We start from the raw sequence: 13,301 nt of genomic DNA on the forward strand, positions 1-13,301 counted from the left end.
CTGCTGTGTGATTGGATTTTTCTTGTTCAATTATCTTTCAGTGTGTGGAACAGATGTGTTCACAGAACTAATGGTCTTAGTGAAATCCTTTATAGTGAAGAGATTACCTTTACACATCTGTGATAGTAGAAAGGAACAGTTGCACAAAACTGAAAGAGTAAAGTATATATTTGCTGAAGACTACAAATTTTGTGACACTGACTTGACATTAAATTTTACATTAACGCTTCAAAGCTTTTGTTTTTTGGATTGTGGATCAAAACTCTGCTCAGGGATGCAAGTCCAGCACGACATCAACCAGATGGCAGAAAGATTACAATGAAACGTCAGGTGGGCTGCAATCTAAGCATCAGCACAAAAATACAGCAGTTTTCAGAAGACAGTAATCAATGAACAGCACAAGCAGTTCTCCAAAAATTATTTATATTTATTATATTTATATATGTGTTATTCATTTAACGACTGACCCTAGGAACTTCAGGTAAGTGTTCAAAGGGTTGACTGTGGAGTATTTGGGTTTCTGTTTAAAATCTAACAAAATCTTTGTAGTCACAAATGAGGGGTCAGCAGAGCCAGCAGAGCCTTGAGGTTATGCTGCCCTCTACTGGTCTAATGGAGATGGACATGTTAATTCCAGACAGATCAGAGAATCAAGATTTTGACATGCAAGATTTAGGCCCTCACACTGGCCCTCCAACTCCACTTAAACTAACCCAGCATATTAATTAAGATGATCAAGATATAAATTTATCTAATCATAACTCTGATCAAACTACTTTCACAATGGCTGTTCAATTGACTACACACATCCACACCCACATAAATAACAATGAGAGATTGAACAAAGACCAACCTTTGTTGACAACTATCAAACCAACTATAGAGACAAACAGTACAGGAAAGTCTATAGTCAATATGTATTTAGTGACATTTAATTTAGACAAAGAGGTGAACAACAAAGACATGGAGGCTTCTCAATATATAAAGTACGTTGCATCCACACAGAATATAAATCCAACCACAAAGCCTGAAATGTTGGGAAACAATGGCACCCTTGTAACACAGTCCGGCTCCATCCAAGGGTTCCTTGATCTCACAGTGGGAGAGGAACGTTATGGCACCAACCATCCGCCTGCAGCCACTCCTCCATTACAGACTAGTAAGTATTTATCTAAGAGGTTTATTCTGTTAAACAGTGGTACCACTGCAATGTCAGAAAAACAGAGCATGAATTCATGGCTTGTTTTTATTAATTTCAGGTAAGAAGAGACGTGAAGAGATTACAGAAGAGATTGCTTTCTTTCACTTATTGAGTTTAACCTTCACCCCCCTTCACCCATGAGCCTCCATCACAACACTTACAAGGCCCTCCATCATGCCCACTTGCTTGGTGTTAGTACCTTTTTCACCCCTTCAGCACCCTCCTGGACCCAAAATGAAGGATCAGGTGGATTACTCTGTGAAAATGTTGTATCACCCTCCTTTTCATAAAATAGCCTATAATAACTTGCCATTTCGGGTTGTTTTTCACCAAACCCACAGTATACTTTCAGAATGATGGGAATATATGCCAGGAGATTCATAGGATTATTTTACGACAGAAAAAATATAGTCACCATTCTCTGCCATTAAATTGGCAAGTGCGAGCAGGACATTTTTGTGCGTAATAGGCTAAGCCTTTAGAACAACATTAAGGTGAGAAGTTAATCTAGTTCATACAGTTCCGATAAATTTCTATTTAGTTAAATCCAATAAGAACACTACCTGACTACGATCAAGCGCAGACCATGAAATGTGCACTTCATGAAATAAGCATCAGTCATATTTAAATCAGTTTAAATTGAGCAGGCCTTTTGATTGATGTGCACTTGGAATAACTTGATACTTTGTCACTACCTGCCAACCCAGTTGCTCAGAAAAAAAGAAAGAAAAAGAGTTCTATTAAAATGAACAAACATTTACATACAAATGTAAACATGAATGTGTGTATGTATGTATATATATATATATATATATATATATATATATATATATATATATATATATATATATATATATATATATATATATATAATTATATGGTCTCATTGACTAGGACTGTTAAAATGCAATACAAAATAAACAATTTATGTACATTACATGTTATTACAAATGCATTACGAGTGCCAAAGGCCTGATGCTGCTGTTACACTTACAGATGATCAAATAATGACAAAACATTTAGGTTAATTCAAATGTCCACTTAATCTTTAATTTTTGGCCACCTTTTTAAGAAAAATAAATGCTACAGCGTCTATAATTTGTTCAACTAAAACATGTGGACATCACAACCCTTACAGAAATTAAGCATGGTTTTATAATAGTAAAACTGCTTAATTTATTTTTGCCAGATTTTTGACAGAGGGGGCACAACAATACAATTCTGTTTAGGCCAACCATTTGGCTAGCAGCTGCCCTGATCGTGATTAAAAAAAAAAATTATAAAGCGACTTTACAGTGTGGAAAATACGGTAGGCTACGCTATAGCAAATTATTTTGCGGACCCGCTATCACTTTATGAACCATTGGGTCTACACAGCATAAAGCCCTGTCTAGGCTCTGCCCCAGTACGAGTTGTGTCGTCGAGCTATTCATAAATCTGTTTGTTTGAAAAAAGAGGAAATGTAGTTAAGCTAAATGCATTAAGAATCCATACAACTGCAGCAAAGGGAGGACTATTATTCTGCTGCGTGAAACCGATGTGGAAGAACCGATGACGGAACGGTTGATCTTCAGCATTTAATTCCCGTTCCCGCCCACATGTAGAAATCAACCATCATGAAAGGAGTCATCAGTGCCTTTGTCTGAGAAGCCAGCCAGCTGTGGTTTTGAAGCAAGTACACTGGGATGTCTCTTGTCCCCCATCCCGGGGCTGTCATGTCAAACAACAGGTTAATGATGATAAAGGTGATAATTGCAGAGTACTGCTTCAACCATGTGATCCCTTGCATTAATTTATTTGAAGAAAATTATTTATCATCTTTCTCATCATATAACAAGGTGGAAGTTATATTGGGTCAGAGCAGATGATGCTGAAGTTCTATGCATGTCCCCTATTTTTTTTTTTTTTTTGCATTCACTCAAAAGCTGAAAGGACCCTAAGCTTGACTAGTTTTCCGCTTTTAGTTGATGGATCATGTCAGCGTCTGCTTCTAATGTACACTCAATGCTCCTTCACATTGGAAATACTGATGGTTCAGTGGATGTCCATGCATCATTCACAGGAAGCTGTTGACTAAAGATGATAAAAGAAGTGCATTTGACAGGACTGTCATTCATAGTATGTCTAGTTGTACTGTGTTTACACTAACCGATATTCATGTCTTCCGCAGGACTCTTAAATGCATTCCCTTTGATGTATGGTGACCGGGAGGTCACTTTTTCCTGCCCTTTGACACGCCCAGCAATGGCACCAACAATGCCTGCTGAACCCAGACATGCAACAGATGTTTGACTCTTTCCCTTTTGGAAGACCCTGGTGGTATCCTCCATATCCTGTGCAACCTACAACAATTACAACTATTCCTTTTCAATATCCTTTCCAGCAATATTGATTGAATCAGTCAATCTTTCGTTCGTTATCTGGCTCGGCTCAGCGTTCATCTTCAGTTCTCTCTTCACAGCAGTTCAGTCAGTGTTCTGTTTGAGTAAACAAATTACTCAAACCATTTCAAATGATTCAGTTTGATTTGGTGATTTGGTTCAAGAAGATCCGGTTACATCGAGTGATTCGTTTGCGAACCGGATATCACTAAACTGCAAACAATGCTGAATAAAGTCGTAGTTTTTGTTATTTTTGGACCAAAATGTATTTTCGATGCTTCAACAAATTCTAACTGACCCTCTGATGTCACATGGACTACTTTGATGTTTTTTATTACCTTTCCGGACATGGATAGTATACCGTACATACGTTTTCAATGGAGGGACAGAAAGCTCTCTGACTAAATCTAAAATATCTTAAACTGTGTTCCGTTTTTCCATTTTCCATTTTTCGGTGAACTAACCCTTCAAGGATATGAACGAGGGGAAAACCTTTTTGTAAAGTGAAGATCAACAATAGAGAAAAATCTATAAATACTTAAAAAATAAAAATACTGTTAATCTTTGTTATATAAACCCACTATGACCATTTGTCACTATGTGTTCCTGTAGTTCAAGTGGTAGAGCATTGTGTTAGCAAGCGCAAGGTTGGGGGTTCGAATCCCAGGGAACACATGTTAGGAGAAAATTGTTAGTCTGAATTCAATGTAAGTCGCTTTGGATAAAACAAAGTCAACATCTTGGGGTTAAGCAGATAAATATATAACAGAACTGCCAAATGCTAGAAATCTGAGGCAAATCGCTGCTTGTTCATGTGAGTAACAATCATGCAGTCTGAATTATCAAAGACATAATCTGAGAAAATCGCTGACCCCCGTGAGATATTCGCCACACTAAATATTTGGACCTGTCAGTGATTCAAAATCTGTGTGAAGAGTTCTGACTGAAAAATACACCAGTGATGACCTCCAGCCAATGAGAGAGCAAGAAACAGGGCAGCTGGAAGTTCAGACAGGAGTTATATGAAACATAGTTTGTGAACCAGACAGAGTTGTCAGTGATTCTTCCTATACTGCAAAGTTATGCAGTGTGTAACCTGTTGCCGATCCATCGTATAATGTGAACACAGCAGCAATGCTACCCCAGATAGTCGTGCAGTGTGAAAACAACAGTGATCCGACGACTTTGAAAATCGTGCAGAGTGAACTCGGCATTGCTCAATAGAAAATTCAAGATAATAAGATGCAATCCCTTAAAAGGCTTGTCAGTAATCGGCCACTGTTATGATTGGCTATCATAATTACATAGGAAATAGTATCAGCACCCTCACTATTGCATGTGTGAGTTTTTTGACATGATAAAAAAAATCCTTAAGACAAAGCATAAAGAAATCCATTATCTACGGTTTGTGAGGCAGCTGCAGTCAGATCTCGTACCACTCCACCTTTCAACAAATGTTTCTTTGTGAACTCTACATGACACTGTGCCTCGTTTACAAAATGCTCTGAACAATCATGATCCAGGACGCCATTAAGGGTGCTTTCACACTTGGTTTGCTTGCCCGGTCTGAAACTGAGTTCGAAAGTGTGGCTGGCTGACCTGAATAATTTGAATCACCTGGATTAATAATAATACTAGCCTAATGATAATAATAATAAGAACAACATGAAAGAAAGAAAGAAATTATGGAGAGCTGCTCTTTACACCACTAATTAACCCTTTATTAAAATTATGAATGGATTAGTCTAAGCCAAATCTCACAAAGAGCACTCTCTTTATAAAATGCAATGATTTTCAGATCATCTCTCACAAAGTTCCTTTATGAACTATGAATCACATTTAATCTCTTATTTACGCCGTGTCTATTATTTGTTTGTAATAATGAAGTTGTGTGCGTGGATCTGCCAGTATGCTATTATTTTGCAGTTTTTACATTCCAGAAAATCTCCTGCTCCCAAATATTTCAATGCAATCAGGCTCCCACGGCAGGCCAGACGGTTAACCTTACTTTTAATGACTGATATTTTGTTTGACTCATTGTTGTCTGGGTTTTGGTTTGAAGATGCTAATAAATTCATAATCCAAATGTTCTGTTAGTATAGATGGCTGTTTTATTAGTCTGTGGAGCTGCTAGTTGGAATCCGGGCAGACAGAGCCATCGCCGCAAAAAAAAAATTAACCAATGTTAAACATCGGCACAACAGCAACGTCTTGTCCCTGGCCAAAAAAATAGTAGAGGTAGGATGCCACAAATCATTTAAAATTTGTAACAGAACATTTCCTAAAAATGCATTCATTTGGAACTATATTTTAAACAATGTGTGTTGGAGGAACGTCTTTTCAACGGTAGATTGTTACATAATGCCAGTAGGTGGCGGCCAGTGACTGATAAAATTTATTTTATGTCCGAATCATTCAAGAGATTCGTTCAAAATCACTGGATGAAACAAGTCTTTATTCATTTATTTTTTAATAAATATTTTTAACTCATTTATAACATTAAAACATAGTCAAATTAGCATTTTCTTCATATTATCATACGATTCACCACAGCTTAAAAAATGTATAGGTATATATCTGGCATCTAATATTATTAGTATTCTACAGTTCGTCCCCCTTGTTTACACTGCATACGTCTCAGGCTAACATTACGGCAAACATTGTGTGTAACACAGAAACTCACGTACAACAGGAGGATTTATATTTGTTTGAACTATTCCTTTACGCGAAAGTGTGAGTGCGGCATTTTGACAACCACTAAATTCTGCTTTTGACACTGAATGTTGTCACAATGCACCGAAAGCTGGTCTGCCAACCGCAAATAAATCAAGAAGAAGACGAATGTTGACACTTCGTCATATCGTGCCACGCTCCCTCACGCGTTGTGAGCGCGCCGCTGACGTCACCGTGGGAGTGTTCCATCTGGAGAAATTAACGGACATCAGCAATTCTCTCTCAGCGCCAATGTAAGTTGTAACCGGTTGTAACCGCAGAACGCAAACGCTTTTGCCTTTTAGACAGATACAGCGTTAATTCGAAAACCCATATGTTGTAGTTCGAATTTTGGGGCTGGGCGCAGTCTTTCAGTATGTTGGCTGAGTTAGCGAGCTAGTCGGTTTAGCCTGTATTGCTGATGACGTTAGCAGCATAGCAGTGCACTGCTCGCCGCGAGATCAGGTGCAGCATGTCAGACGTCACCAAAACCTTACATTTATGCCAAACCATTTTATTGCTAACCGCTCCTAATCACACAGATCTAATACACGGAATGTACACTTTAAGTGTCATATGAATACAATACAAAATACAGTTCATAGTACAGATCATTGCATTGTAGCAGACATTCCTATAAAAACAAACAACGGTGTTATCGGGGATTTGAAAATTCACTACTGCAGTAACTTTATACACTTTCAGTTTATTATTGAAAAACCAAGATGAATTGAAAAATGAAATAAAAACTATCTTCTTTCGTTGTTGCTAATAATAAGTTTCATTTTGCTAATAAAATAAATTCTATTTGTTTTCGTAAGATGAAAATATCTTTCATATGCATAAAAACGTAATTTATCAAAGAGAGTTACAACCAAAAAGAGTTGTAAAGTGTTTTTCTTTTTTCTTTGAAGTTGTAAATCTAAAAGTGTACCTGGAAGATAGTTTTGTTACCAGTTGTTATATTTAAATGAATGATTAAATTATTATTTATTGTGGAAATAGTTGATCTTCCACGTAAGGGGTGCTTGTTGGTAAAATAATAATTTAAATTTTCATTTCTTAATGGTTAAACCACAAATCAACAGGAATCTCAAGCTGCCCACATGCAGTAAAATGTGTCTTATGTATGCTGCCGATGCGTGGTGCCAGCCAAACAAGCTCATTGGCGTGATCAGATGCTGATGCTGTCTGTTTGTATGACTTTGAATTAGACAGTCTAGAAGCCGGGGTTGGTCGTTCTTCCTTCCGCTTGAGCGGTTTTAGCGCAATGTTTCCGATGTAGTTGTTTTTTATCAGTCTCTGCTGATGATCGTGTGCAGCGGTGCGTTAGATCGACCATCTAATAGTATTATCCTGGGTTGGGCGTAAACTGCCCATTTACCAGGCTAGCCGGACAGCTAACTCAGCTAGCGAACGTATCAACGGACAGTCCAGGAAAATGATCGGATTAATTCAACCTGCAGCCACAATCGCTTGTCTGATAAAGAGAAATGGGTGTGTATTGGTGTTTTAGCCTTCTGTGTTACATGTCATCGTGAAATCTGACAGTGACGGCTCGAATTATAATGGCACGACGAGAGCGTTAGCTTCATACACTTAGCCAATGTTTTTTTTTAGTAAAAATAACGTCAGTTTTTGACGTTATTTTAATCACTCTTGTTTTTGTTTTACGAGCATGTTTACCATCAGATGGACCGCATGTAGCCTAAACTAACCCATCAAGTTGGTTATAATTAAGTAGTTAACAGTCATGTGTAATGTATTAACAGTCATGTTCAATATGTTGACTTGTATATGCTTGTTTTCTATATGCTTTCTGCGTGAAATTCTCACACATGGATGTTTGGCTGTAAAATGGTCTACTAGTTAAATATAAATTCCATAACATTTTATTTATTTTTTGTCATATTTAACACAATAGGATTTATATTCATGATATTAATGTTCTGTTGCCGGACAAGAGTTTCCTTCACATTTGTTTGGAGAAAAGGTCTACTTCTCTACATAACTGAATTATATAATTTTTTAACTCTTTTTCAGCATGTGATAATCCTACATTTATGAGGGGCAAGTTGACTGAAGTGTCAAGAGGACAGAGTATTCATCACTGAGGGTCATTGTCTGTGTGCAGTTTTGGATTTCCTCTAAGATTTATCCACAGTATCATATTTCTGTGTTGAGAAGAAGACTGAGCAGGATGATTAGAACTGAAGGTATGGAGTGCTGTTTATGCCATTCATCACACTGGTTTTTATTCAGGAAGGATTTTGCAAGAAATATTTAGCAAATTAAGTTATGCTGAATATACCAGCAGATAGACGCATGGAGAATTATAATGCCACTGTTGTTGGATGTGCTGAGTGTCCTGAATGTCTTGACTGTAGTGGAGTGTATTATTGCTTAAAGGCACACACACATACAGACAGTGATGTGACCTTGGGATGCTATGAGAATGGGACCGGGGGAGAGAGTGATGGAGAGAATAAGCTGACCCATTTCAGTCACAGAAAATACAGTGCTTTTGAAGGCGTAGGAGTGTAATAATTCATTTGTTTCCAAGATAGACTGGTTACAAATCCTGCAGATGCACTTCATCCATCTTGAAAATATGACTTTTAAATAATTAAGCCTCTATGATTCATTCAAATGCTAGAATTTGCGATTTGTTTAAAATTTCATACTGTATTTTTAAAATATAGGGTGAAATACTAAAGTTGTTTATCTAGCAGGGCCTCGAGTTTAGATTTTCAGTGGCCCTGTGATAATGTTATAGCTAGTTTAGCTGTTGTTTACAACAAGCTTATATATCAGAAATGTTTTTAAAGTGAATCTACACAATATGAAACAACTAAATTTGCTCTTCTGCTGAATATCTGTTTTATAGGCACAAGGCTGCAGGCTAAATTCTTCATGTATTAGTTCATGAGTCAACTAGTTTTCTAACCAGACAAGTAATACTTGAAAGGGAATTAACCTAAAAAAAGTCATGCTATTGTAACGTTGGAACTATGGGCCGAGAGGCCATGTATTCCGGAATAAACTACTACTACTAGTAAAAAAAAAAAAAAAAAAACTAAAAAAAGAAATGTGTCTTGAAATGTATCCTTTTTTTAAAGCACTGCTTTGATAGCCATTCACATGTCTTCGGTGATGTGCCATGTTAAAATCAATCCATTTGTTAAATCCAATTACTTGTGCAATCAAACTGAATTGATAAAATTAGCTTTTGAATCAAAGCCAATGAATCCTAAATCAAATTGAGTTCCTGTAGCTCAGCTGCCTGGTAGAGCATGGCACTAGCAACAGTAAAGTCATTGATTGGAATTCAGGGAAACGCATACAAATTTATACCATGAAAGTCGCGTTGAATAAAACCATGTTAAATGGATGAATATAAAAATATTATTCTCTATCAACATAAAGAAATAAATGCATGGCCAGCTTTTGAAAGAAAGAGCTTTCACACAATGTAATATGAAAACATGCCCATGATACATATGCCACTATTGGCTTGTTGTGACCTTTTCTTTTGCAATTATATGATGAAGGAGAGTTAAATATCAACTATAAACTACTAGAACAGACTGGTGACAGGAATGTTGCTCACACAAGTCTCTGAAGGTACCGTCATTACACTCATTTTTTGGTCTGCTAGAATTGGTGTGACAGCACCTCAGGGTGTTCTTGGGTGTGTGCAGGGTCTGTTTAAACTGCTGTTGTGTTGAATATGATTGTGTTATAGAATAGCTGTGCCTGGCATGTGCGTCACTCTGTCACTCGTTCGTTTAATTATGCATGTAGGACACAGACACATCAACACTCTTCTCTGGGTAAAGCTTCACAGACACGACTGTTCATTCACTGCATGTGTCACCTTGCTGTCGTACCACTCCCACTTCTGGAGGATATTGTGTTTCTGAAATAATTAAGGTCTGGATTTGTTTACTGCTAAAATAGGTGTGGGTTTGTTTCCTGCTTAACTAGGTGTAGGACTTTAGGTTTGTCTGGATTGATGACATGTTTCTCATTTTCTGCTTGACCATTCATGGTTGATCTTGGTGTGGTTGGGATTTAGGTTCACAAGATAATTTTGGCAGTGCACTGTTTTGCAAATGGTGAGAGGAATCATTTGTATATTTCCCAGAACACTCAAGATGGTGAGCTTGACATTCATGAAAGTGCTGTAAACCACTGGTGCCATGTGCAGTGTAAGAATTTGGATTTGAAGTACTATTCATTTAAAATGGGAAAGTTTTTATGCATGTCATTTCATTTTGAAGTAAATTGGTTTGGAAAATATATTAGTAGTCTTTTAAAGTTCAACAGTCGGGTTCCAGAAGTAAAAATGCATTGGTTTTCTCCATAGAGGAACTGAATCAAGTTCATGTAAGCATTTTCAAATTATAATGTGTCAGATTTCCATTAAAGCATTTCTACTAATAGTATTTTTAATTTGATTCTGTAATTTTGCCTTCACTGTGTAGATTTTACAGGCTAGTTTACTTTTAATATGGACCACAGAAAGACAGATTATTTTGTGTATTTAGTTGGGTGTCATAATTAGGGATGCACCGAATGTTAGGTAACCAAAATTATTTGGCCAAAAATAGCAAAAAAAAAAAAATCGGTGTTAAACCGAATATGCGAAAAAGGCCGGATAATATGGACCGAACAATGACTAACGCGATAAAATAGAGGCACGCACTGATGCGGCAAACATGTCGGTAGTCTGTAAGTATTTAAAACTATCAGCGAAAGACGCAGAACTCATTACAAGCACAAAGCACCGACAGCGAGAGACAGTTTAGTGCAGCATCATATGTCTCCAATGAGAAGAAGAGGTGGCTGATGCTGTTGGTTAGGCTACTATATGATAATTGAAATTGCGAAATGGGCTCAAATATTCTAATAGCACTGGACGAGATCACGGCACCAGGGTTTAAAGTCCAAAGCACAAGGAAAATCTGCGCTGAAACTGTTGCTCAGTAACATTTTCGTGATTTTTTTTTTTTTTAAAAGCATGTCAACCCTCTACAGACACCTTGGCAATTGAATCGTGATTGGCTAGTAAATTATTTTGTTTACTCGCCAGACATATACATATGTTTATGTTTTTAAAATAGTACAGGTTTTTAAATACCTGAAAGTACATTTTGTCATTTGTACAGATTGTTGTTTGCGCATTAGCTCCGCCCACTACTGGAAAACCCAGTAGTTTTTAAAAAGAAAAAACAATCCAAAGGACCTCCATTATTTTGACAGGAAAATACAACAAAGAACATTTTTTACAAATAACACGTCAACTCTGCATGATATGTAAGACTCACTCACTCTCTCTTTCTTACTTCACACATGTGAGAGAAAGCGACGCGAGTCGTGCTTCTTCAGACTAAAGTTTAAGGGATACCAAATACACAAACATAGGTACCGTATTTTTCGGACTATAAGTTGCACCTGAGTATAAGTCGCATCAGTCCAAAAATACGTCATGAGGAGGACAAAAACTTATATAAGTCGGACCTGGACTATAAGTCACATTTATTTAGAACCAAGAATCAAGAGATAACATTAACGTCTACAGCCGCGAGAGGGTGCTCTATGCTGCTCAGTGTAGGCTACAGAAGCACTGAGCAGCATCTCTGGCAGCATAGAGCGCCCTCTCGCAGCTCTAATGTTTTCTCTTGGTTCATTTCTCCTGGTTCATGTCAAATTAATTTTGACAAATAAGTCGCACCTGACTATAAATCCCTGGACCAGCCAAACTATGAAAAAAAAAAAGTGTGACTTATAGTCCGGAAAATACAGTAAGCTGTGCAATCTATTGAGATAATAGATAATAATAATAAAAGAATAATAATAAAATAAATAAAACACGTTTATTATGTGACACGTTCATTATGTGGCATATATATATATTATTATTATTATTTTATTATTTTTTATTTATTTTTTACTTAGTACTTTAAAACTATCAAAAAGTGCTTTCACAGATGAAAGACAAAAAAAGGAGACATTACGATCATTTATAATTGACCAATTACCTAAATCCTCAAAACAATCATATAACAATATTTGGACTCACGTCTGCTTTTAAAAACACAAATTTGCTTTCTGTTTCATGTACCAGGACTGGACTGACTTTTCCACTGTGTAGGTTCTGATATGCCTAATTGCTTTTATAATTCCCCATCGAAGACCTGTCTACTCCCAAGTGACAAAACGAAATAATAAAAGTCCTCATAAGTTATGGCAGTTCATTTCATCCTCCCACTGTGTTATACACCACAGGTATGGTAAATATTTACCATCACAGTGTTTAATAGTGTTCTGTGTGTGCTCCCACCACATCTCTCCTTGTGCTCCTTACCTGCCGGCAAGCAAAACAGAAGTTTAAAACATTATAATGAAGTACGTCATCATAATTACTTCCTTGTTGCAAAATAAGGTGGATAAACTTTTAAAGACAGGTGAGCTCCAAGGTTGTTAATGTTTTGTATCTTTTGTTACATTTTCAAATACTTCTGCTTCAAATCATAGTTTGTAATGCTGCAGTTCACTTTGTAGCTGGACAGTTCATCAGTCATATTGCATTAACAAACATCATTAACTTTATCCCTATGGGGGAAATACATCCGGAACCAAGCATGCGGAAAAAGTACCTGGTCACTTTTCCACTCTATTGAGGAATTTATTGGAATCAAAATGGTAAATGAAACAAAGGCTGATGAAGAACTGGGCAGTAGCTGTTGAGCCTATTATGGAGCGTTGTGGTAGTAAGAAAGAAGGTTCATGTGCATTATAGTAAACTGAATAAAGGGGATTACAGCTGGCTGTTATTCTCTCCATCAAGGTCCATCTTAAGCATGAACTTCACCATCACACTCAACACATCTTGATTCAACACACCTGAAGATTGGGCTTTTGTTTCATTTTAGACTTTGGAATGTTTTATGCAACCCTCACCATGTTTGTTTGTTTGTCCACGACAGCAAATTTGATCAAGA

This window comes from Carassius auratus, chromosome 11, assembly GCF_003368295.1.
Source record: "Carassius auratus strain Wakin chromosome 11, ASM336829v1, whole genome shotgun sequence".
NCBI lineage: Eukaryota > Metazoa > Chordata > Actinopteri > Cypriniformes > Cyprinidae > Carassius > Carassius auratus.